Source organism: Chiloscyllium plagiosum, unplaced genomic scaffold (assembly GCF_037043375.1).
Source record: "Chiloscyllium plagiosum isolate Xiang-an unplaced genomic scaffold, Cpla_swu_hap1 HiC_scaffold_41, whole genome shotgun sequence".
Taxonomy (NCBI): domain Eukaryota; kingdom Metazoa; phylum Chordata; class Chondrichthyes; order Orectolobiformes; family Hemiscylliidae; genus Chiloscyllium; species Chiloscyllium plagiosum.
The window spans coordinates 23,768,642-23,794,133 of NW_028270179.1; the positions used below are offsets into that span (position 1 = coordinate 23,768,642).

Genomic DNA, 25,492 nt, shown 5'->3' on the forward strand with positions numbered 1-25,492 from the left:
CAGCAGCTTCTCAGCATCACAACTAAACCAGAGGAGCAAAACAAAAACCTGAACTGGGAGAACTGGGCACTCACCTGCCATTGGGAAAGTAGACATTTCAGCACCTCTGCTGTTACGACGTATCATGAAAAGTAAAGGACAAAATGAGTTTTTTCAAAGTGACAGCATTGTCATTTGAGATGATTGGGTTTTCAAATTCCTAAAAATGAACACGTGCACACCAAACATGGCAGATGAAAAGAACATAGTCACAGTTAACATTCTATTTTGATGTTTTGGTTTCTTCATTTCTCTGGGAGAACAGGTCCAGATTTCATTTCATATGCATCCGTCAAGCATTGTGTGTTGTGGTCGACATTACATTTCTATTGATTCGTTCGTATATATTCCAAATCTGAAAAGAAAGCAACAAAAACAAATTTCCAGTTTTTGAGCTATTTTACTGTTTTTGCCCTGAATAAGTATTAATCCACCGTGACACCTAAAATTAGTTAGGCCTTACAATTTGACACAACAAACAAAAGGAGTGAAAATGTGTATTTTAAAACTAATCCACTAATTTCATGTCCGTGACCATTCACATTTCAGAGCACTACATTGGCAGTTTTAGATCAGCAGAAGCAGAAAGCTTCACAGTGTTCATTACGTGAAGTGAGGATTTGCCTCGAATGCACTGAAAACGTTTTAATCATCAAGTTAATTTTTAAAGGAGTCTCTACAGGTTTTAGGGTAAACTAAAGTTCTTTTCGTACTCCCCAACATTCCAATCAGTAAAACGATGGCATTTGCACTTAATGGACAGCAATAGACTGCCGCATTCCATTTTTCCATTTTTTGTTGGTAGAGGTTTCGAGTTCTGGAAGTTGGTGGGATGTTCGAAGCAGCAAAATGAATCAGATAGCTAGTTGCTGGACTTAAAGTAATTGTTATCAGTCCATTGTTATCAATATCGCAAATCCTTTGTATAGTCTGATGAGAGCAAACATGTTTCGCTGTTGTCAGTGATCGTCTCTCCATTAAATTAGGATCGTTGCTACTAATTTCATAACATGACAGAAGCAGAACAACTTTGAGATGAAAAATGTTGATAATCTCGTGTTATCGCGACAGAGTAGAATGCTGCAGCTCGCATTCTCCGAATTTTCTGTTCCTATTCTTTTCTCTTTTTCATCTCTTTTATCTGATGTTGCTCCTTCGCAGATCCCAATCTGGCCCATCTGCAACTCATGGCAGATCCCGCCCTGTTCTCTCGGCGATTCGCAGCCTGGTCTCTCGGTGGTTCATGGTTGTACCCGGCCTGGTCTCATGGCAGCAAGATGAGCTTTCTCATTTCAGTTTATGGCGGCGTCTCAGCTTCACAAGCGAGTGGATCCTGCCCAGGCATGTTGCCGTGGCAACGGGGGTGATCGTAGTGGCGGCAGTTTTAGCAGTAGTGACGGAATCCATGGTGGAGACGTCGACAACAGACAGCAGACCGAGGTAAGTGAAGGACTCATCTAAGTCTGCTGAAGCTTTAACGTATTTCTTTGTTATCCTACTCTAAATGATGAAAACGAATTGATGTGAACTATTATCGATTTCTCTATTTTTCTGATATTCTATCAACTAATACTTAACTTTTCAACGCGTCTTTTCTCTCCGTCCTTTGTGTCAAAGGAATTTGTTTTTACAATCCGAGGTGCCTTGACAACTAAGATGACACAATGTATGGCAACTGTATGCAATTTTCGCTGCAGTGCTGTACTTCTGTACTAGAATACACATGACTATAAAAACTAAATGAAAAATGGATCATTCAGCTCTATATCGAAAAGGGATTATTGTGCGAGAATTGTTATGAACGTGTGGGTGTGGACTGTAGCTTTAAGAGAGAGGAAAAGGTTGTAAGGACTGACTCAAAGCAGAGGCTGTGCTAAAAAAGTAAAACTGTCAGACATTTTTGAAACGAATACCTGGAGTTGCGTTGACATGGAGCAAAAACAAATTGAAATTCGGCCAATCATTTTAAATTATGCCCAAGTTAAGAAAACCCAATCGAATTTGAATTTCATTGTTTGATAACATCAAAACAATGAAATGAACCGATACTTTGAGGTGTAATGCCGAATGTTCTTAACAGTTAGGAAGAATGGCACACAGCACCAACAAAACAGACTGTCAGCCGAATAGTTCTCTGAAAGATATCTGTCCATAACTAAAGTTGTGCAACAGGCGATCAAATAAAAGGCGACAGCAGGAAATGCAGACGAGAATCTCCAGAGGAAAATCTACCAAGAAGAATGGATAACTGGCTGGATTTTGAAACTTTAGAGTTAATTTTCCTAAATCATAATCAGCTTATTTTTAGCGGACTAGTACCATGGAATGGCACTTAAAGAAAGAGCTAAAAGTAAGAATTTGGAAGCAGGTTGTGGTTTTACTGTTCGCTGTTGGACTGAAAGAATACAAGTGTTAATTTATACTTTAAAAAGTGAAATCTGGGAATGTTCTTTGCCTCTCGAAATTTAAAAGATTGTGCTGCAAGATGAGTTTCTCTGTGTGTCTGGTTTAAATTAGCAGAGGAGCTTTCCCCTGAATAGCAACTGCAGCAAGATACTCGTTTCATGTCGAACACAAATAAGATACAGATCAGAGCACTTTCCAAATTGTTCAATCATAAATTCCTAGAATATATCGGCACAAATTACATTCCGAGTAATGCTTTCTCTTCTTTGTTCCCATCGGACCTTCTAGATATGTTCTGATGGGATGTTCAAAATCGGACCTTCTAGATATGTTCTGATGGGATGATAGATTTAATTAAAAATGGACAACGACTAAAGCATTGGGGAAACTAAGGCAAAATGACTGTGCTATTAAACATGCCACAGAATCCAGACTGGCTGCAGCGACCAACAGAAAGTTTGCAATCAGCATGACAGTTGAAGATCTAAAATATAAATCTGAATTTGGGGTTAAAATGAATCAGCTCGATCACAAACATCGAGGTATATCCCAGTCAAAGGGGCGCCTCACAGCGTTATTTGGAAGAGGCTATGTGCACCGAGCACCTGCAGTAATGGATATCGAAGGATCATCCTGCCATCAACATGGATATAAATGCATCGTTTGGTCCAATCGATCAGCCTGTATCTTCGCCCACCGTGTTCTGTTACGTTCACGCGCAGATATATGTTCGGACAGCGCGTAAGTATGCAAAAGCTTGACAGAATGCTTACCAGTTTGGGAAGTTCGATGTTTTGTTTCCGCTGATGTGAAATAACTATCATCAGCCCCCTCACTGAACAACTGCAGGTTCACAGTAGGTTAAGTCCAGCATAATCAAAGATGGAACTAACCACAGGTGATCCACATAATGTAATCGCAGAGCAGACAAATGCGCCAAAAGACGGGCTAATGTAGGAGTTTCCTGGTGGGCACCCATAGGTAAGCAGCCAATGCTGTAAGTCTAAGTCAGTAAAACATAGAGGACATTAGGCAATCACAACGCCGTGATGATTCCTTAAAGCAAATTATGGGAAGAGTTTACCCAGATGCCTCTGCCAGATGGAAGCGTTCCCTACACGTAAGTGACACGTTATTTCTAAAATCATGATTGCACGTCGCCTCGACTGAAGACAGGAACCAAATTATACATAAATGTCATTATAGGCACGTGCACCAGGGAAGAAAGGCCACTACAAAACGATTAAAATCAGTGTGTTGTTGACCCGAGTTCCATAGGGATGCAGCACATAATAAAGGGAACTGTTTTGTCTCCACCTAAAACAATACAGACAATTACACGCGAAGGGGAGAACTAAGAAGTGGAAGGGCACCGGACAATACTTGAAATTCACTTCACAGGTCCCCTGCCAATGTTTGGTAATGGACATATCTGCATTCTGATCATCATAGGTACTGTGACAAAATGGGTCGATGCTTTCCTTGTTATTTAAATACAACAAAAGCAACAGGATATATCATAACAGAGACGGTATTTACAGGATGGGGTCTACCTCGCAGTAACAAGTCAGATCGATGAATCCATTTCAAAGGCTGAGTCATGCAAATTTTGATAACTATGCTTGGTATCAAGCAGAAATTCCACATTGTATACTAAACAATTCAGTGGGATCGTGGAAAGCATGAAGCACAACCAAAAAGGGATGATTAGGAAGATGGTGCATCAGTATACAATACTTCCGTTTGGCCTCATGATGGTATGCATCACCATCGTCTGATCTCCAGAATAAACCTCGCACATTGTCATGACAGGCCGACACCTGAAGGGAGACGAATATCTGTATGGTGTCGACCTCACAGAACCAGAATTCACTGTCCGGGTTCACAGATAAGCAGTGCGGGCTCACACTTAGAACATCGAGACCACCCAGCTCAATGCGCCTGTCAAGTGAAGGACGAGAAGGAACGGGAGCAAGGCGTACTTCGATGGCAATGTTTACCTTTTTTTGTATTTGATCAATCTCTAGAAAGTGCCGTTTTCTCATATGCTATCTGCATCAGTTTCGTTGCTCCAGTATATGTTGGGCTTAGCTTGAATAGGCATGGTCCTGCAGTCACTGCCTTTCATGTTGTTATCCATCACATCAGGAAAAAAGGAGGTCCTTGGCCTTGAAGGGCTCTCAAAAACATGATGGATTTCAAGAAAAATGGACAAATAGGAAAGAATTCTGGGTACCTAAGGTGAGCCTTAAGATGTTGTGGGAGTGTGTGGGGGAGTCAGTTTGACGGTGGGGACGTGCATGGGAGAGTGAGTGTGACAGCGTTGGACGACATTGAGCTTGACAGTACAGGAGTGCATGGTTAGTCAGCACGATGAAGAGAAAGCGTATCGGTGTGAGGTTAACGATGGGTGAGCTTTTTGGGGAGTGAGTGTGGGTGGGGAGAGTGTAGAGAGTGGGTGTGACGGCGTGTGTGGGAGAGATAGAATAACGATCGAGGTGAGTTTGGCGAACTGTGCATAATGGTGGTGGAGTGTGGAAGTGTGGGCATGATGGTGGGGCAGCACACGGGGTGATTGTGGGTGAGTCAAAGTAACAGTGGAGGAGTATGCAAGGAGTGAGCATGATGGTGTGGGAGTCTGCAGAGGATCGAGTTTGACGGCAGGAGAGAGATCGGGGGCATGACTGTGACTATGGGTGAGCGCACGGAGGACATTGTGTGATGTGCGGGTGGATGCATGAGCGTGGGTTTAATGGCAGGGAATTGCGCAGGAGAGTGAGTGTGACGGCAGGGGAATGTGTGGGGAAGTGAGTGTGATGGTCGGGCGTGCGCGAGAAAGTGAGCCTGATAGTGTTGTAGTCTTGGAGGGAATCAGTTTGACATTCGGATAGTGAGTACGACAATGTGGGACTGTGCAGAGGCGTGAGTTTTACAGCGGGGGAGTGAGCGGAGGATTCGGCGTAGAGATGGTCAAGTGTGTAGCGGTGTAAGGTTGACACTGAGGCAGCGTGTGGGGAAGTGAGTGTGATGGTGTGGGAGTGTGCAGGGGAGTGTGTGCAATTTTGAGTGAGAGTGAGGGGGAGGGCGCATGGCAGTGGGGGTGCAAGCAGGGGAGTGAGCACGATGGCGATTGTGTGCACAGGAGACTGAGCATGACGATGGGTTTGCATGAGGGTTAGCAAATGTGTCAGTGGGGAATGTTGTGAGGGAGTGAGTGTGCCAACGGAGGGCTATGCGGGAGAGTCAGTGTGGGAGTGCATAGGGAACTGAGTCTAATAGTTGGAGTGTGCATAGGGTAGTGAATGCGACGGTGTAGGACTGTAGAGGAATGAGTTTGTTGACAGGGGAGTGTGTGATAGTATCAGCGTGACAGCGGGGACGTTTGTGGTGCCGTGAGATTGATATTGGTATTTTGTGCATGAGTGAGCATGACGTTGGGTAATATGTTGGGAAATGACTGACGCAGTGGATGTGACAACAGCAAAGCGTAATGGTTGAGAAGTTTGTGATGGATTGATGTTGACAGTTGGGGAGAGTGAGGGGGAGTGAGTGTCAAGGTGGGGGAGTAGGCTTGATGGTGAGAGTGTCTGTTCTCTGAGCAAAGGCCTGTAATAGGTCCTAACACTATGTTCCCAACAACAGCCTGTGAACCCATTGACACCTTGATTCCTGAGCAACAGCATTTGATTCTGTCTCTGCTCTGTTTTCCGCGCAAGGACCTGTAAAGGCATTCGCAGTATGTGTTTGCTCCAGTATTCACGACCGGTCAACGCATCCCAACTCTGTACTCCTAACAATAGCCAGTGACTCCATTCCCACACTGTTTCACGAACGATGACTGATGAAACATCCCCAATCTGTTATTGAAGCAATGACCTCTGAAGTCATCACCACTTTATTCCCCTAGAAGCGACCTGAGCAAGAATCTGCACTTTATTCTTGTAACAATGGCCGCTAATCCCATCCTCAGTCCCTTTACTCGTTTCTTCCAGCCACGTCATGTGACCCGATTCCGGCTCTATTCTCCTAGCAATCGCCAGTGATCCCATCCTCACTCTGTCCCCCGAGCAAGCACCTGTGAACTCATCCTCACTCTGTTTCCCAAACAATGGACTGCGATAGCATCCTCACTCTGTCCTACCAGAAACGGTCTCTGAACCCATCCCCACTCTGTTGTCCTAGCACGAGCCAGTGACCCAATCTTCGCTCTGTTCCCGTAGCAAATGTCTGTGACCCCATCCCCACTCTTTTGTCCTAGTAGCGGCCTCTGAACACATCGCCACAGTGTGCCCCTTGGAACATCCTCTTACTCCATCACCACACCGTTCTCCTAGCAACTGCCCATGACTGTCATTGCTCTGTTCTCCGAGCAACTACCTGTGACCCCGTTCCGACTCTTTACTACTGGCAACAGCCTTTCAACTCATCGGCAATTTGTTGTCTAAAGCACCTGTGCATCCATCACCAGTCTGATTCCGTAGCAACGTCCTGTGACCCAATCCCCAACTGTTCTCCTCACAAACGCTAGTGACACAATCCCCACCTTGTTCCCCAAGCAAACGCCGGTGAACGCTTCACCAATCTGTTGTCCAAGCAATGGACTCTGATCCCATCCCCAATCTGTTCTCCTCGCAATAGCCTGTGAACCCATCCCTGGTCTGTGCCCTTGCCATAGCCCGTGACACCTTCCGCATTCTGTTTACCTAGCAACGGCCCTTGAACCCATTCCCTCTCTCTTCTAATTGGAAAGGCGTTAGAACCCACCCCAACACCGTTCTCCCAGCAACGGTATGACAATCTATCTCTACTCCGTTCCCCAAGTAACGGTCTCTGTAGCATTCCCGACTTTGTCCCACTCCCAACGGCGTCCGAACCCATCCACACGCTGCTGAACTTGCAACATACTGTGAACACATTACTAATGTGTTCCACAAGCAAAGCCTGTTACCACATCCCAACCCGGCACTCCTTGTAACAGACTGTGAATCCATACCCAAACTATTCTCCTTGCACCGAGTTATTACCCATACACACTCTATTTCTCGACAAAAAAGCCTGTGATCCTATTCCAACACTCTTCCCGAGCAACGGTCTGTGAACTTGTCCCTGCTCTGTTCTCCGAGCAATGACCTGTAACTTCATCCTCTATCTGTGGCCCTAGACACGGCTTGTGACCATATACCCAGTCTGTTACCTTAGATGGTGACCCAATTCCACTCTGTAGGCTGATCAATGGCCTGTGATCCCATCTCCACTCTATTCCATGAGCAATGGATAGTGGTGCCAATACACACTGTGCTCTCCAAGCAAAAACCTGTCCACTCATCACCCTGTAATGAAACACAAGCGTGACTTAAAACAGTGAGAGAGATATTGGGAAGTGCAAATAGTGCGAGAGAGGGAAAGTGAAAGAGAATGGGGCAGAGTGCAGAACATCAGAAGTGAAAGCAAGTATCGAGTAACTTAAACCCAACACCTGAGTTCGACGTTCGTTCTCTCCCCTTCTGTCAAAAAGGACGTTGGGCCGAAACTGTTTCTCCCCTTTAACTAAACCACCATCTCACTCACTCCCTCGCACACACCCTTCCATTTCACTAACCTCCCCGCAGACTCTCCAACATCAACTTCACTCCCTGACACACTCCTGACCGTCGTCCTTACTCCCCCACACAATCCCACACCATCACGCTCCCTCACCCACACACTCTGCCACTGCCATGCACACTCCCTCGCACACTCTACCACTGTCACGCTCACTCCCGCCACACCCCCTCACCATCACCCTCAGACCATCGCAATTGCGCCCACCATCACGCTCACTTCACTGCATATGCTACCACCGCAACAGTCACTCCCCCACACTCCCAACTGTTCCGCTCAGTCCACCACACGCTCCTCCCACTGTCAACTTCACACCCACTGTCACGCTCACTCCTCTGCCTCCTCGACCTAATACACTACAAAATCTCACGACCTAATACACTACAAAACCATCGCGCTCACGCCTCCACAAACTCGCCCACACACTGACATGCTCACTGCCCCACATACCCTCAACCAGCATCCTGACTTCCCCGCACATTGCCCCACCTATCCTGCCCACATTCCTGCATTTGCCTCACTACTCCCCCGGACACTGATTCACTGTCCTGTTATCTCTATTGCACACTTACACACAATTATACTCAGCCCCCATAAACTCTCCCACCACTCGGGACGCTAGGAGATCATAGTGAGGTTGCGTTCAAAGGCCAGTGCTAGGTGAACAGCATGAAAATGGTATTGAGGCCGTTTCTAAAAGCACAGAATGGGAATACGTGCGCAGTCCATCGCTAGGAGAACACAGCAGGAATTGTGTTAATGGTCGTTGATAGCTGGAAGGTGTGGTGTTGGTGTCACAGGCTGTAACAAGTGGAACAGTGTGGGAATGGGGCCACAGGCCCTTCCTGGGAGAGGAGAGTAAGGATGGGTTCACTGACGTTTCTATGACAACAGAGTTGGGATGTGGCTTTGTCAGTTGCTTGGGGAGTAAAGTGGGAATGGGTTCCTGGGAGAACAACGTTGATATAGCATCAGTGTGTTGAAAGGGAAACAGAGTTGGGGTGTGTTCACAGGCCGTTGCTCAGAGAGGAGAGTTGGGATTGAATCATCGGTGTTTGCGAAGGGAACAGCGTGTGGCTGGAATGAGAGGCGGTTGAAAAGAGAACAGTGAGGATGCTTTTACAGGCTGTTGCTAAGGCAATAAAATAGCGGTGGGTTCACAGGTCTTTGCTTGGTGAAGAGAGTGAGAATCAGTTCCCAGGCTGTTGTTACGGGAGTAGACGGGGGATGTGGACAATGGCTGTTGCTAGGAGAACACAGTGGGATGGTTTCAGAGGCAATTCCAATGAAAGAATCATACGATGGGTGCACAGACCTTCGCAAGGAGAACACAGTGAGAATGGATTCACAGGAAGTTGCTGGGAGAAGAGAATGGAGATGGCCATTGCGAGCATAATACGTTGAGAATGAGTTCACGACCATTGCTATTGGAACAGATTGCAGATGTGTTTGGAATTTGATTTTTCAGAAGTTGGTGGAGTGGAGTACATTGAAAATGTTTAAGGTAGAGTTAGACAGTTGACGAAACAAAGTGGATATGGGTTTGGAGATCAAAGCTCAAAATCATTAGCCATTCTCATTGAATGATAAGGATACTTTGTGTAGCTGAATGGCATTCTTACTCTTCCCTATTGATGTGTTTGTATATTCACCCTTTACCCTTCAACACATCCCACTCTCTCCAACATCGCAACTTTCCCCCTTCCATTCCCAATATGTCTTGCTCTGTACCAAACCACATTCCCCAGACACAATCCAGCTCCTCCCATACACTCGTAACTGAAGTGTGAACACATAAACACAGTTCGAAAGAAATCACTCCGAACTTGAAATGTTAACTCTGATTCTCTCTGGACAAACTCTGTAGACCTAATAGCTCTCCTAACATTTTCTGTGTTGGTTACGTTTTCTGCTTTACTGAATACATTTCAGGCCGGGACAAACATTGTTAGTCTTTCTGAGAACGTGGACATAAGAGGATTGGACAGGGAAGTAGAGTTTAAATCGGGGAGCAGTCACATTCACACTGAACAGCAAACCAGGCTCAAACGACCGATGGTTCCTATTTACTGCATTCTCTAGGATGTAGGAATGGGCCTAGATGTTTTTTTTTCTTTCATTGGAAACATAATTCCTAGATTTGGTAAAATTATACGTTTGCAACAGAATGAAAATTACCCACATCTGAAAATTTCTGATTTAAAGTTTGTGTATCTTGCCAGTCATGAGAGGCATAGACAATTTTGATAGCCAGCGTGATAGGGGAGTCTAATTCCAGACGGCATAGGTTGAAAGTGAGAGGGAAAAATAAAAATGGGTTGGTGATAACTGTTTTCATGTACAGGGTCGTGAGTGTCTGGAACAGGCTGCGAGAGGTATTGGTGAAAGTGAATACAGTTTTGTTACTCAAGAAGAATTGCGGCATCTATATGGATAGGAGTGGAGGGACATCGACCAAATGCTGGAAAATGGGACCAGTTTATATTGTGAAAAATGATCAGTATGGACACCTTGAGCGAAAGGGCCTTTTTCCATGCTATGGATTCCGAGACATCATAAACCTCAATATCCTGATATTAATTCCCTCTGACTGCACAAACTGTTGTTCTGAACTGGGCATTGACGAACAGGTTGGAGAAATGGATCCTGTTTTAGTTGGTCAGTGCAATGCAATAAGCATTTCCGGGGCCGGGGGTGGGGGGGAGATGGAGACGGAATATGGAATTAGCTGGTTGTGATCCACATCTGATCGAATGAAAGTCCAGATTTCCACCTTGATAGAGAGGCTCTCCTTTGTGGCGAATATCCCAGAAAGGAATCAGGAGGCCTGCTTCCTAAAGTCATAATGTCTCATTTCCACGGGTGGGTTGGGGTTGCGATGGTCATGGTGTCATGGCTGACCGTTGAAAAGCTTCCCATGACAAAAAAATATCCAACTGGACTCTCGGTGAAGTGGGAATGAGTGGGAGTAGCAGCACTTCAGTTTGATGCTACATCTACAAGAGAAACTGTTTCACCATTCTCAAACAGGATCAGTAACCAGAAACTATTATTCCTCTCAACCTATTCTCAGAATGCATTCATGTAGAACTCTGAGCTCAAAACCTGCATGAATTTATGTAAACTCTGTTATCTCACTTTTTAGATTAGAATCAATCTAAATATCATGGCATCGACAGAGAACACAGGGGGCCAGCACGTTCAACATATTGTCTCGCTATCACCATTGTTAACAGCTAATTTTGCAGTTTTATGAACTTTGGTTAGGCTGCCCTGAGATTATTGCGTTTATTTCTGGTCATCACATTATTGGAAGGTTGAGAAGATTTTGAAGAAAATGCAGAAGAGCTTTTCCAGGATGCTGCCTGAATTGGAGGGCATAAGATTTAAGGAGCGGTTAGGAAAATCTAATACACATGTATATTCAGCATTATCAATTCCAGCTCTATATACCTTGCTATCTCTAACCTGCTCCAGCCCATACAGCCCATTCTACATTCATCATAGAGACAGAGACGTCTGAAGCATAGAAACAGGCCCTTTGGTCCGACTTTCCTTTGCCGTCCATTTTTCACAATCCCGTTTACCTGCATTTGGTCCATATCCGTCCGTGCATATCCTGTCCACATACCTGTCTAAATGTATCTTAAATGAGAAAATAGTAGTTACTTCCACCACTAATTCCAGCTGCACGTTCCAGACTATGATCACACTCTGTGTGAAGAAAAGTGCCCCTCTGGACCGATCTGTATCTCTCGCTCTCACCTTAAACCTTTTCCCTCTAGTTGTTGTCTCCCCTACCATGGGGAAAATCTGTCTAGAATTGAACTGATCTATGCATCCCTTGATTGTATATATCTTTTAAAATCAACCCTTAATCTCCTTTGCTGCAGGGAAAAATGTTTCAGCCTACCCAACCTCCCTTTGTAACTCAACTCTTCCAGTACAGCTCACATCCTAGTAGATCTATTCTGCACTCTTTCGAGTTTTATAATATCCTTTCTTTGGTGGAGCGACGAGAACTGTACAAAGTAAGCTAAATGTGTCCTCAACAACGTATTGTACAGCTTCAGTAAGACGTCCCATCCCCAATGCCCAATGCTCTGGTAGGCGAACGCTAGCATGCCAACTGCATTCTTTACGGTCCTGTCTACTCGTGACTCCACTTTAGTGTTTGTTGATGATACAAAACTCAACAGAAACGTGGGTCCGATGAAGGATTCGATCACTTACAGGGAACTTGGATAGTCTCAGTGAGGTTTGTATTTTATTCACTCCTGGGCAATAGACATTACAGGACACACCATTATCCGGGGAAGTAATGGCCTCGAAGTAGTCTTGCTTCTAGAATCTAACGTTCTTAAGAGACTGGCTTAAATCCCACCACGGCACATTGTGGAAATTGAATTCAACAAAAAGAAAATGAATTGAGAATCTACTGATAAACACATTACCGATTGTCAGAAAACTGCATCTGTCTCAGTCAAAAGAAAGGAAGGAAATCTACCTCCACACATGGCCTGGCCTCCGTGTAACCCCAGATCCACAACAATGCAGTTGAATCTCACCTGCCCGGTCAAATGACTCAGGAAACCAACAATCACCATGACGTCTCACCTTGACTGCAGCAGTTCTACAAAGCAGCTCAGCACCACCATCTCAACGACAACGAGGAAATAAAAATACACACAGGCCATTGTCCCACAGTGAATCAATAAAAATATTTCCCTTCTTTGTCCGCTGGAGGTGGTGGTGAGCTGCCTTGCTGACTCAAAGCAATCCTTTTGTGATAGGGGCAACCACAGTGCTAGGAGGATTGAGCGTGGCTTGGAGCGGTAGTTGAAAATGCTGCGGGTAACATACACATGCTGCCTTTTCCCTTCCCACGTGCAGTGCGTTTGAGTGTGTAAAGTGTTTCTGAAAGACTCTTGTTGAATCGTTGCATCGGTTGCATGGTACACACTGCTGTCACTGTGTGATGAACTGAAGTGAGTGAATCTTGAATTTAATGAATGAGGTGTCAAGTACGGGGCTGCTTTGTCTGGGTGGTGTCAGGCTTGTCGAGCTTTTGGAGCTGCATTCTTCCTGGCCAAAAGGAATTACTTTATCACCATCCTGACTTGGCGATGTTAACGGTGGACATGTATTCTATACGGTGCAGTTTTATGAAGTTTTCAGTGGATTACGAGGTCAGTTCTGTTTTAGTGAAGATTGGTTTGATCCTGTGATAGATGAATGACAATTTGTTCATTTGGAGCTGTTTATTAGCAGCTCGCAAACTGTGGCCTATAGATAATCAGTTTCTTCACGACCCTGGATCAGTGGTGCTGGAAGAGCACAGCAGTTCAGGCAGCATCCGAAAAGCTTCGAAATCCACGTTTCGGGCAAAATCCCTTCATCAGGAATAAAAGCAGAGGGCCTGAAGCGTGGAGAGATAAACTAGAGCAGGGTGGGGTGGGGATAGAGTAGCATAGAGTACAATAGGTCAGTGGGGGAGGAGATGAAGGTGATAGGTCAGCAAAGAGAGTGTGGAGTGGATAGGTGGAAAAGGAGCTGGGCAGGTCGGACAAGTCCGGACAAGTCAAGGGGATCGAGTTGCTGGAGGTTAGAAACTAGGATGAGGTGGGGGAAGGGGAAATGAGGAAGCTGTTGAAATCCACATTGATGCCCTGGGGTTGAAGTGTTCCGAGGCGGAAGATGAGGCGTTCTTCTTCCATGCGTCTGGTGGTGAGGGAGCGGCGGTGAAGGAGGCCCAGCACCTCCATATCCTCGGCAGAGTGGGAGGGGGAGTTGAAATGTTGAGCCACGGGGCGGTTTGGTTGATTTGTGCGGGTGTCTCGGAGATGTTCCCTAAAGCGTTCTGCTAGGAGGCGCCCAGTCTCCCCAATGTAGAGGAGACCGCATCGGGAGCAACGGATACAATAAATGATATGAGTGGATGTGCAGGTAAAATTTTGATGGATGTGGAAGGCTCCTTTAGGGCCTTGGATGGAAGTGAGGGAGGAGGTGTGGGCACAGGTATTACAGTTCCTGCGGTGGCAGGGGAAAGTGCCAGGATGGGAGGGTGGGTCCTGGGGGGGCGTGGACCTGACTAGGTAGTCACCGAGGGAACAGTCTTTGCGGAAGGCGGAGAGGGGTGGGGAGGGAAATATAATCCTGGTGGTGGGGTCTGTTTGGAGGTGGCGGAAATGTCGGCGAATGATTTGGTTTATGCGAAGGTTGGTAGGGTGGAAGGTGAGCACCAGGGGCGTTCTGTCCTTGTTGCGGTTGGAGGGGTTGTGTCTGAGGGCGGAGGTGCGGGATGTGGACGAGATGCGTTGGAGGGCATCTTTAACCACGTGGGAAGGGAAATTGCGGTCTCTAAAGAAGGAGGCCATCTGGTGTGTTCTATGGTGGAACTGCTCCTCCTGGGAGCAGATACGGTGGAGGCGGAGGAATTGGGAATACGGGATGGCATTTTTGCAAGAGGTAGGGTGGGAAGAGGTGTAATCCAGGTAGCTGAGGGAGTCGGTGGGTTTGTAGAAAATGTCAGTGTCATGTCGGTCGTCACTGATGGAGATGGAGAGGTCCACGAAGGGGAGGGAGGTGTCAGAGATGGTCCAGGTAAATTTAAGGTCTGGGTGGAATGTGTTGGTGAAGTTGATGAATTGCTCAACCTCCTCGCGGGAGCACAAGGTGGCGCCAATGCAGTCATCAATGTAGCGGAGGAAGAGGTGGGGAGTGGTGCCGGTGTAATTACGGAAGATCAACTGCTCTACGTAGCCAACAAATAGACAGGCATAGCTGGGGCCCATACGTGTGCCCATGGCTACCCCTTTGGTCTGGAGGAAGTGGGAGGATTAAAGGAGAAATTGTTAAGGGTGAGGACCAGTTCGGCCAAACGAATGAGCGTGTCGGTGGAGGGGTACTGTTGGGAACGTCTGGAGAGGAAAAAATCGGAGGGCTTGGATGCCCTGGTCATGGCGGATGGAGGTGTAGAGGGATTGTATATCCATGGTGAAGAAGAGGCGTTGGGGGCCGGGGAAACGGAAGTCTTGGAGGAGGTGGAGGGCGTGGGTGGTGTCTCGAACGTATGTGGGGAGTTCCTGGACTAGGGGGAATAGGACAGTGTCGAGGTAGGTAGAGATGAGTTCAGTGGGGCAGGAGCATACTGAGACAATGGGTCGGCCAGGGTGGTCAGGCTTGTGGATCTTGGGAAGGAGGTAGAACCGGGCAGTGCGGGGTTCCTGGACTATGAGGTTGGAAGCTGTGGGTGGGAGATCTCCTGAGGTGATGATGTTCTGTATTGTCTGGGAGATGATGGTTTGGTGATGGGGGGTGGGGTCATGGTCAAGGAGGCGGTAGGAAGAGGTGTCCTCGAGTTGGCGTTTGGCTTCAGCGATGTAGAGGTCAGTGCGCCAGACTACCACTGCGCCCCCTTTGTCCGCTGGCTTGATGGTGAGGTCAGGATTGGAGCAGAGGGATTGGAGGGCTGCGCGTTGTGAGGGTGAGAGGTTGGAGTGGGGGAGGGGGGTCGACAGGTTGAGGCGGTTAATGTCACGGCGGCAATTGGAAATGGTGAGGTCGAGGGCAGGTCATCGGCCAGCGCGGGGTGTCCACGTGGATGCAGTGTGTTGGAGGTGGGCGAAGGGGTCCTGGGAAGATGGGCGGGAATCCTGATTGTGAAAGTAAGCTCGGAGGCGGAGGAGACGGAAGAAGTGTTCGATGTCACGGCGTGTATTAAATTCATTGATGCGTGGACAGAGGGGGACGAAGGTGAGTCCTTTGCTGAGGACTGATCGTTCGTCCTCAGTGAGGGGGAGGTCTGGAGGGATGGTGAAAACTCGGCAGGGCTGGGAGTTGGGAGCTGGTGTGGGTGTAGAGCTGGGAGGGGGTTCGGAGCCAGGACCTGGAGTGGGTGTGATGGTGGGGGGAATGGGGGTAGAGTCATGAGCAGGGGTAGTGTTCCCCTCGGGGTTCTGGGGGGTGGGGATAGTGACAGTGGGGTCTGTGGGGGGCGTGTCAGCAGAATGCAGGTGAGTGGCGCTGGTGGTGGCGGAAGTGGTGGCAGACACGGCAGTAGGGGTGGCGTATGGCAGACACGGCCTGGGGGTGGCGGAAGCAGACACGGCAGTAGGCACCTCGTTTTTACCTCGTTTTTACTAGTTTCTTCACGACGTCGAGTTGTTATCCTGTCGCCTTCAGGTGGTCAGTCCATGTGTGGAGGGGGCTGGTTATTATCCTGTGGACTGTCGATGGTCAGTCCCTATGCGGGGGATTGTTGTTATCCTGTGGTCTCTCGGTGATCTGTCCCTGTGTGGGGAACTGTTTCCAAGGTATGGACAGCAGATCGTCATTACCTATGTAGGGGCACGTTATTTTCCCGTGACCTGCACATTATCCGTCCCTGTGTGGGGCTTTTTCCAACCTAAGGCTCGCAGATGGTCAGTCACTATGAAGGGGCTGGATAATATCCTCTGGGCTGCAAATTATTAGTCTCTGTCTGGGGGTCTGATTATTATCCTGTGAGCTGCAGCTGGTCAGTCTCTGTTTGGGGGCCTTTTATTTTCTCATGACTTGCACATCGTCCCTCCCTGTGTGCGCATAGTTACAACCTATGGCTCGCAGATGGTCAATCTCCTGTTGAGATCTGATTATTTTGCTGTGGCCTGGAGTTGATCGGGACCTGTGTGGGAAGCTGTTTCCAACCTGTGGCCTACAGATGGTCAGTCCCTGTATGGTGAACTATTCCTAACCAGTGGGCTGAAGATGGTCAGTCTCTGCGTGAGGGGCGGTAATTAACCTATGGCCAGTCCCTCTCTGGGGGCTGTAGATAGTCGCTGCTTGTGCAGGTGTGATTCTTAACTGTGGCCTGCAGCTGATCAGTCCCTCTGTGCGGTCCAGTTGTTAGCCAGTGAGCTGCAGATAGCCAGTCGCCGTGTTGGGGGTCTTTATTGTCTTGTGGCCTGCAGATGGTCAGTCCCTGTGCGGAGGTGTTTATTAACCTGTGGACTGCAGATGTTCAGTCCCCCGTGGGGGAGCTGTCTCCAACCTGTGGATTTTGGTGGTCAGTCTCTGTTTGAGGAGACTGTTTGCACAGGGACTTGTGATAAGTATTATGGTCTTGGATTGGCCAATATTGTGTGGGTAGCAGTGTGTAATGTTACGGTCTATGAATGGTCAGTTTTGTATAAGGAAGCTGTGTTTAGTATTATGGTTTGTGAATCGTCATTATTGTGGCGGGAGCTGTGTTTGACATTACAATCTATAAATGATCAATATTGTATGGGTGAACTGTACTTATGATGATTGTAGATGAATGTTCAGTTTTCCATAAGGGAGGTTTGTTGTGATATTGTAGTCTACACATAATCAGTATTGATGAGGTAAGCGCTATGTATAATGTTACTGTCTATGAATGGTCAGTTTGGTGAGAGTGAGCTGTGTTGAATATTGTGGTCAGTGTCGCAAAGTCAGCTATGTTTAATTTTGCATCAAATGAATGGTCAGTTTTGTTTGGGTGAGCTATTTCTAATAGTACCGGCTATTAATGGCCAGCTTTGTTTGGATGCGCTGTGTTTAATATTATGATCTATGAATGGTCAGTTTTGCACTGGGAGCTGTTTTTAATATTGGTGTATGAATGGTCTACTTTGTATGGGGTGCTGTGTTTAATATTACGATGTGTAGTGTCATAGTCATAGAGATGTACAGCATGGAAACAGACCCTTCGGTCCGACCCGTCCATGCCGACCAGATATCCCAACCCAATCTAGTCCCACCTGCCAGCACCCGACCCATATCCCTCCAAACCCTTCCTATTCAGATAGCCATCCAAATAATTCTTAAATGTTGCAATTTTACCAACCTCCACTACATCCTCTGGCAGCACATTCCATACACGTACTACTCTCTGCGTGAAAAAGTTTCCCCTTAGGCCTCTTTTATATCTTTCCCCTCTCAACCTAAACCTATGCCCTCTAGTTCTGGACTCACCGACCCCAGGGAAAAGACTCTGTCTATTTATCCTGTCTATGCCCCTCATAATTTTGAAAACCTCGATAAGGTCACGCCTCAGCCTCTGACGCTCCAGGGAAAACAGACCTAGCCTGTTCAGCCTCTCCTTGTAGCTCAGATCCTCCAAGCCTGGCAACATCCTTGTAAATCATTTCTGAAGACTTCCAAGTTTCACAACATCTTTCCGAGATGAAGGAGACAAGAATTGCACGCAATATTCCAACAGTGGACTTACCCATGTCCTGTACAGCCGGAACATGACCTCCCAACTCCTGTACTCAATATTCAGACCAACAAAGGAAAGCATACCAAACACCTTCTTCACTATCCTATCTACTTGCGATTCCACTTTCAAGAAGCTATGAACCTGCACTCCAAGGTCTCTTTGTTCAGCAACACTCCCTGGGACTTTACCATTAAGTGTATAAATCCTGCTAAGATTTGCTTTCCCAAAATGCAGCACCTCGCATTTATTTGAATTAAACTCCATCTGCCGCTTCTCAGCCCATTGTCCCATCTGTTCCAGATGCTGTTGTAATCTGAGGTAACCCTCTTCGATGTCCACTACACCTCCAATTTTGATGTCATCTGCAAACTTACTAACTGTACCTCTTATGCTCGCATCCTAATCATTTATGTAAATGAGAAAACGTAGAGGGCCCAACACCGATCCTTATGGCACTCCACTGGTCACAGTCCTCCAGTCTGAAAAACAACCCTCCACCACTACCCTCTGTCTTCTACCTTTGAGCCGGTTATGTATACAAGTGGCTAGTTCTCCCTGTATTCCATGAGATCTAATCTTGCTAATCAATCTCCCATGGGGAACCTTGTCGAACGCCTTACTGAAGTCCATATAGATCACATCTACTGCTCTGCCCTCATCCGTCTTCTTTGTTACTTCTTCAAAAAACTCAATCAATTTTGTGAGACATGATTTCCCACGCACAAAGCCATGTTGACTATCCCGAATCAGTCCTTGCCTTTCCAAATACAAACACATCCTGTCCCTCAGGATTCCCTCCAACAACTTGCCCACCACCGAGTCAGGCTCACCGGTCTATAGTTCCCTGGCTTGTCTTTACCGCCCTTCTTAAACAGTGGCCGCCTTGCTAATCATTGAGGGGCCCTATTCTCTCCCTAGTTACTATTTCCTCCTTAATATATTTGTAAAAACCTTTGAATTCTCCTTAATTCTATTTGCCAAAGCTTTCTCATGTCCCCGTTTTGCCCTCCTGATTTCCCTCTTAAGTATACTCCTAATTCCTTTATACACTTCTGATGTTTCACTCGATCGATCCTGTCTATACCTGGCATGCGCTTCCTTCATTTTCTTAACCAAACCCTCAATTTCTTTCATCATTCGCATTCCCTATACATACCAGCCTTCCCTTTCACCCTGACAGGAATATACTTTCTCTGGATTCTCGTTATCTCATTTCTGAAAATTCCCATTATCCAACCTTCCCTTTACCTGCGAACATTTGCCTCCAATCAGCTTTCGAAAGTTCTTGCCTGATACCAAAATCGACCTTTCTCCAATTTAGAACTTCAATTTTTAGGTCTGGTCTATCTTTTTCCATGACTATTTAAAATCTAATAGAATTATGGTTGCTGGCCCCAAAGTGCTCCCCCACTGCCACCTCAGTCACCTGCCCTGCCTTATTTTCCAAGAGTAGGCCAAGTTTTGCACCTTCTCTGGTAGGTACATCCACATACTGAATCAGAAAATTATCTTGTACACACTTAAGAAATTCCTCTCCATCTAAACCTTTAACACTATGGCAGTCCCAGTCGATATTTGGAAAGTTAAAATCCCCAATCATAACTACCCTATTATTCTTACAGATCTCCTTACAAGTTTGTTTCTCAATTTCATTCTGACCATTGGGGGGTCTATAATACAATCCCAATAAGGTGATCATCCCTTTCTTATTTCTCAGTTCCACCCAAATAACTTCCCTGGATGTATTTCCGGGAAGATCCTCCCTCAGCACAGCTGTAATGGTATCCCTGATCAAAAATGGCAGTCCCCCTCCTCTCTCGCCTCCCTTTCTATCCTTCCTGTAGCATGTGTATCCTGGAACAATTAGCTGCCAGTCCTGCCCATCCCTGAGCCATGTTTCTGTAATTGCTATGATATCCCAGTCCCATGTTTCTAATCATGTTCTGAGTTCATCTGTCTTCCCTGTTAGGCCTCTTGCGTTGAAATAAATAAAGTTTAATTTATTAGTCCTACCTTGTCCTGCCTGCCCTGACTGTTTGACTCACTTCTGTCCTCAGCTGTACCCATCTCAGATCGATCTCTTTCCTCACTATCTCCCTGGGCCCCACCCCACCTTACGAGTTTAAAGCCTCCCATGCAGTTCTAGCAAATTTCCCTGCCAGTATATTAGTTCCCTTCCAATTTATGTGCAATCCGTACTTCTTGTACAGTTCACTTCTACACCAAAAGAGATTCCAATGATTCAAAAATGTGAATCCTTCTCCCATACACCAGCTCGTCAGCCATGTATGCATCTGCTCCAACCTCCTATTCCTGCCCCTACTAGCTTGTAACACTGGGTGTAATCCAGATATGTATGTTTGGTCACCACTGAGTGGGGAGCTGTGTTTATTATTATGGTCTATGAATGGTCAGGTTTGTACGGGGAATTATGTTTACCGTAAGTGTGTATGATTGTTCGTTTTTTTATGAGTAAGCTGTGATTTGTATTATTGTCTATGAATGGTCAGTTTTGTTTTGGGAGTTGTGTTTAATATTATCGTGCATGGATGTTCCGTTTTGCATGATACAAAAACGAGCCATATTTTGTATCATAATCTCTGAATGCCCATTTTTTGTTTGGACTGTATTTAATATTCTGGTCAACCAATGGTCGGTTTTGTATGGGTGAGCTACGTTTAGCATTATGGTGTATGAGTAGGCAGTTTCATGCCAGGAGCTGTGTTTAAATTTATGGTCCAGGAATGGCTCGTTTTGTGAATGGAACCGTATTTCATTTTAGTCAATGAATGGCCAGTTTTCAGAGGGGAGCTGTGTTTATCATTACAGTCTGCCAATGGTCAGTTTTGTGTGGGGCAGGTGTGTTTAATATTGCGGTAAATGAATAGTCACTTTTCTTTCGGTAGCTGTGTTTAATGTCACGGTCTATGAATGCCCAGTTTTATGTGGGTGAGCTGTATTTAATATTACGGTCTGCGAGCGGTGAGTGTCTCGAAGTCAGCAGTGTTTAATGCTACACACTATAAATGGTCAGTTTTGTGTGAGTGAGCTGTGTTTCATGTTGGAATCGCGAATTGGTCAATGTCGTGAAGTCAGTTGTGTATAACGTTCCAGTTTATGAATGGTAATTTTAGCGTGTAAAGCTGTGTTTAATATTATGATCTATGCATGGTCAGTTATGCTTGGGGAGCTACGTTTACCATTACGGTCATTGATTGGTCAGTTTTGCGTGGGGAGCTGTGTTCCATATTTCAGTATATAAAAAGCCAGTTTTGTGTGGAAGATGTGTTTAATATTACTGTCAATTAGTCATCCGTTTTGGGTGTGGAGTTGTGTTCAATATTACAGTCTATGAATGGTCAGTTTTGTGTAGGTGAGCCGTGTTTAATATTACAGTCTTTCAATTGTCACTTTTCTGTGCATGGTCTTTGATTAATATTATCGTCGACGAATGATGAGTTTTCAATGGTTTGCTGTGTTTAATCTCATCGCTTATAAATGGCCAGTTTTTGTGGGTGAGCTGCGTTTAATATTAGGGTCTGTGAATGGTCAGTTTGTGCAGGGAACCGTGTTTAATCTTTTTTGTGCAAAGCTGTTTTTAATCTTACCGTGTATGAATTGTCACTTTTGTGTTCGTGAACTGTGTTTAATATTACAATCTATGAGTGGTAATTCTTGTATGGGGCAGCTGTGTTTAATATTACTGTCTGAAAGGTAACTTATATGTGAGTGAGCTGTGATTAAGGTTGTGGTCAAAGAATGGTCAGTTTTGTGTTAGTGAGATGTGTTTAATATTTTGGTCTAGGAATGGTCAGTACTCTGCAGGAAGTTGTGTTTAATGTTGGTCCATGAATGGTCAGCTTTGAGCGTGGAGCTTTGTTTAATAGTACAGTCTACAATTGATCAATTTTGTGTGGGTGAGTTGTGTTTAATATTGAGATCCGCGAGTTGTCAGTGTCCTGAACATAGCCGTGCTCAATATTATACAGTATGAATGGACAATAATGTGTTGCGTTGCCATTAATATTACAGTCTCTGAATGTTCAGTTTGTTACTTTGGTATGTGTTTAATACTTTGCTAAATGAATGGCCACTTTTGCACGAGGATGTATGTTCAATATTAGTGTGTTTGTGTGGTCAGTTTTGTATGGGGAGCTGCGTTTACTCTACGGTCTAATGAATGGTCAGTTGCATGCCAGGAGCCGAGTTTCATGTTACAGCCTATGCATGGGCTGTGTCTAATATTACGATCAATAAATGGTAAGTTTTGTTTGGGGACCTCTGTTCAACATTATGGTCAATGAATTGTGTAAGTGTGTGTGAAACTGTTTTTAATATTATGCACTATGAACTGTCAATTCTGTGTGGGTGAACTGTGTTTAATATTAGCGTCTAAGAACGGTCATTTTTGTTTGGATATGCCATGAGTAATATTAGTCTTTCAATTGTCAGTTTTGATTGGGAGCTGTGTTTAATATTGCATTCTATGAATCGACAGTTTTATGTGTGGAGTTGTTTTTAACATTATGGTCTATGAATGGCAAGGTTTGTGTGGAGAGTTGGGTTTATTATTGTGGTGTGTGAATGTCCCTTTTTGGGTTGTCATATTAAAGTAAGGGTCTTTGAATGGTCAGTTTCATTTTGCGAAGCTGCGTTTAATACGGTCTATGAACAGTCAGTTTTGTATGGGTAGTTGTGTTTAATGTTACAGTTTAAGAATCGACAGTTTTGTGATGGGTCTGTGTTTAACATTACAGTCAATGAATGGTCAGTTTTGAGTGGGGAGCTGTGTTCAATAGAACTGTCTGTGAATCGTCAGTATTGTGTAGGGTCTTTGAGTGTTAATATTTTGTGGGTGAGTTGTGATGAATGTTATATTGCATGAATGGTCAGTAATGTGTTTAATATTACATTTATGAATGATCAGTTTTGTATGGTTAGCTGTATTTAATCTTATGGTCTATGAATGGGCAGCTTTGTGTGGGGAGATTTGTTTAATTTTGTGGTCAATGTATGGTCAGTTTTTGTGCGTTCGAGCTGTGTTCGATATTTGTGTCTATGAATTGTCACTTTTGTCCGGGGTGCTGTGTTTATTAAAATGGTCGCTAAACGATCAGATCTGAGTTGCGAGCTGTGTTTACTCTACAGACTGTGAAAGGTTAGTTTCCTGCCAGCAGCTGTGCTTAATATTTCAGTCTGTGAATAATTAGTTTTGTGTGGATGACCTTTTTTAATATTACAGTCAATGAATGTTGACATTTCTTCTGAATGTTGTGTTGAGTATTGCTGTATATGAATTGTCAGTTTTGTCTGGGTTCATTGCGTTAATATTACGATGAGTTTTCGGCGGAGAGCTACGATTATGATTAATCTATGAAGGGTCAGTGTTGTTCTGGGAACTTTAATTAATATTGTGGTCTATGAATCGTCAGTTTTGTGTTGGTATCATGTTAATATCAGGGTCTTTGAGTAGTCAGATTTTTATGGGTGAGCTGTTTCTAATTTTTCTGTCTGTGAATTGTCACTTTTCTACGGGGAGCTGTGTTTAATCATACATTCTCTGAATGGTCACTTTTGTGTGGTGAGCTGTGTTTATTTTACGGTCTATGCAAGGGTGGTTACATGTCAGGAGCTGCGTTTAACATAACGGTCTATGAATGGTCAGTGAAAAACTCCGTAATCCATGTGAATTCCATCTCATCTCAATTTCTCAGGAGATCTCTGACTGTGATATTACTCTTTACTCAGCCTCTTTATTCAATGCTTATCTGAGATAAATACATTCCGAGCTAGTTGTACAATGTTTTGTTCCAGGAAACACTGACAGAAAGAAACATTTTACAAATTCCTCTTTGAGATCACTCTTGATGTGTGATCGCCCAAGATGATATGTAGATTACTGCATCAGCCGTAACAGCCCCCCGAAGGAACCAACAGAGACCGAGTGCAGCGGCCAATCCTCGACCCCGTGGGTTTGCAATCTAAATCACCATCCCAGTATCCGTTACTGGGGGGTCAACGGAGTGAGCGGGAGAGTGGATCACACAGTGAGCGTGAAAATGGATGTGACCAGCACTCGACAAGTACAATGGCAGTCGCTGTGCTTTCCTTCTCGTCCTCTCCCCTTCCTCCCACTCTCCTCACCTCTGTCCTCCCACTCCCACCGCGCTGAACTGTGAATCTGCACTGGCAGTGCAGGCAATCTGAGTTCAAACAGCAGTTCCTGCTCTGAAGTTATCTTAGACCCATCCCTCGCCACTGTGCCAACACCTTGTGCAGCTAAGATCGTGTGATAGCTGATTTGTAATGGTGTCCCCAAGTTAAATATGCCAAACACGCATCTTTCACACCCTGAGGATGGAGTTGGGACATGGAACATCAGGACTCATTATGGAAAGTCCCACCAGCGACAGACTGGAACGCCATACCGCCATTATTCCCCAGGAACACCGACGCTATGATACAACCGTGAGTGAAACCTGGCCGGAGGCAGGGGAAGGAGATCTCAGCTCAGAGAGCAAAGTGGCGGCGGCACATTTCTCTAGGAAGTCAAGGCCGAAGAAGAGGCCTCCATCCACGGAGTCAACTTCACAGTGAAAACCAAACTGATGGACCAACTCTGAGCTCCCCTGTGAAATACATCAACACCTCATGGCCCTCGGCCTCCCCCTTGCTGGGAACTAATGTTACAACAATGGCGTGAAACCCTTCTGCAAATTAAACCAGACTCACAGAGAAAGCTCAACTCGCCTCGTAATCTGTGAAAGTATGAGTGACAAGAACTACCCAAATTCCACTGTTTAGAGAATAAATATCAATTGTATTCTTTAACTTTAAAAGTGAATATTAAACAACAGCTATTTACAACTCTAAGTCTCGTTTCTCTTAAACGTTATCAACCGTCCACTCTCTAACAATAAAAGTTCCCAATTAATTTAAAGCAACTGAATTTTCAAAGCTACTCAGAGGCTGTCATCATTGTCGGTCTTCTATGCACTGCCAGATGTTCCTGGGTTGTTATCGGTCTTTTGCTGCAAAGCTGTTTCATATGAAAAACGTATCTTTGACAGAGAATTTTTTTTGACCTGCTGTCTCTCAATGTAATTGGACGCTCCCTCTGATTATCTTTCAAAATGCCAGCTACTTTACAGCCCGAGCAACGGATCGTTTCTTTGGTTTGATGTCGTCAAAGACATAAGATTGAAATTCGTTCTGGTTTTTCAT

General features: G+C 45.4%; 1 pseudogene; it reads right to left on the bottom strand.

Moving 5' to 3' along the window:
* Positions 1-1,326: 1,326 nt before the first annotated feature.
* On the bottom strand, positions 1,327-25,492 carry LOC148138185 (uncharacterized; annotated as a pseudogene).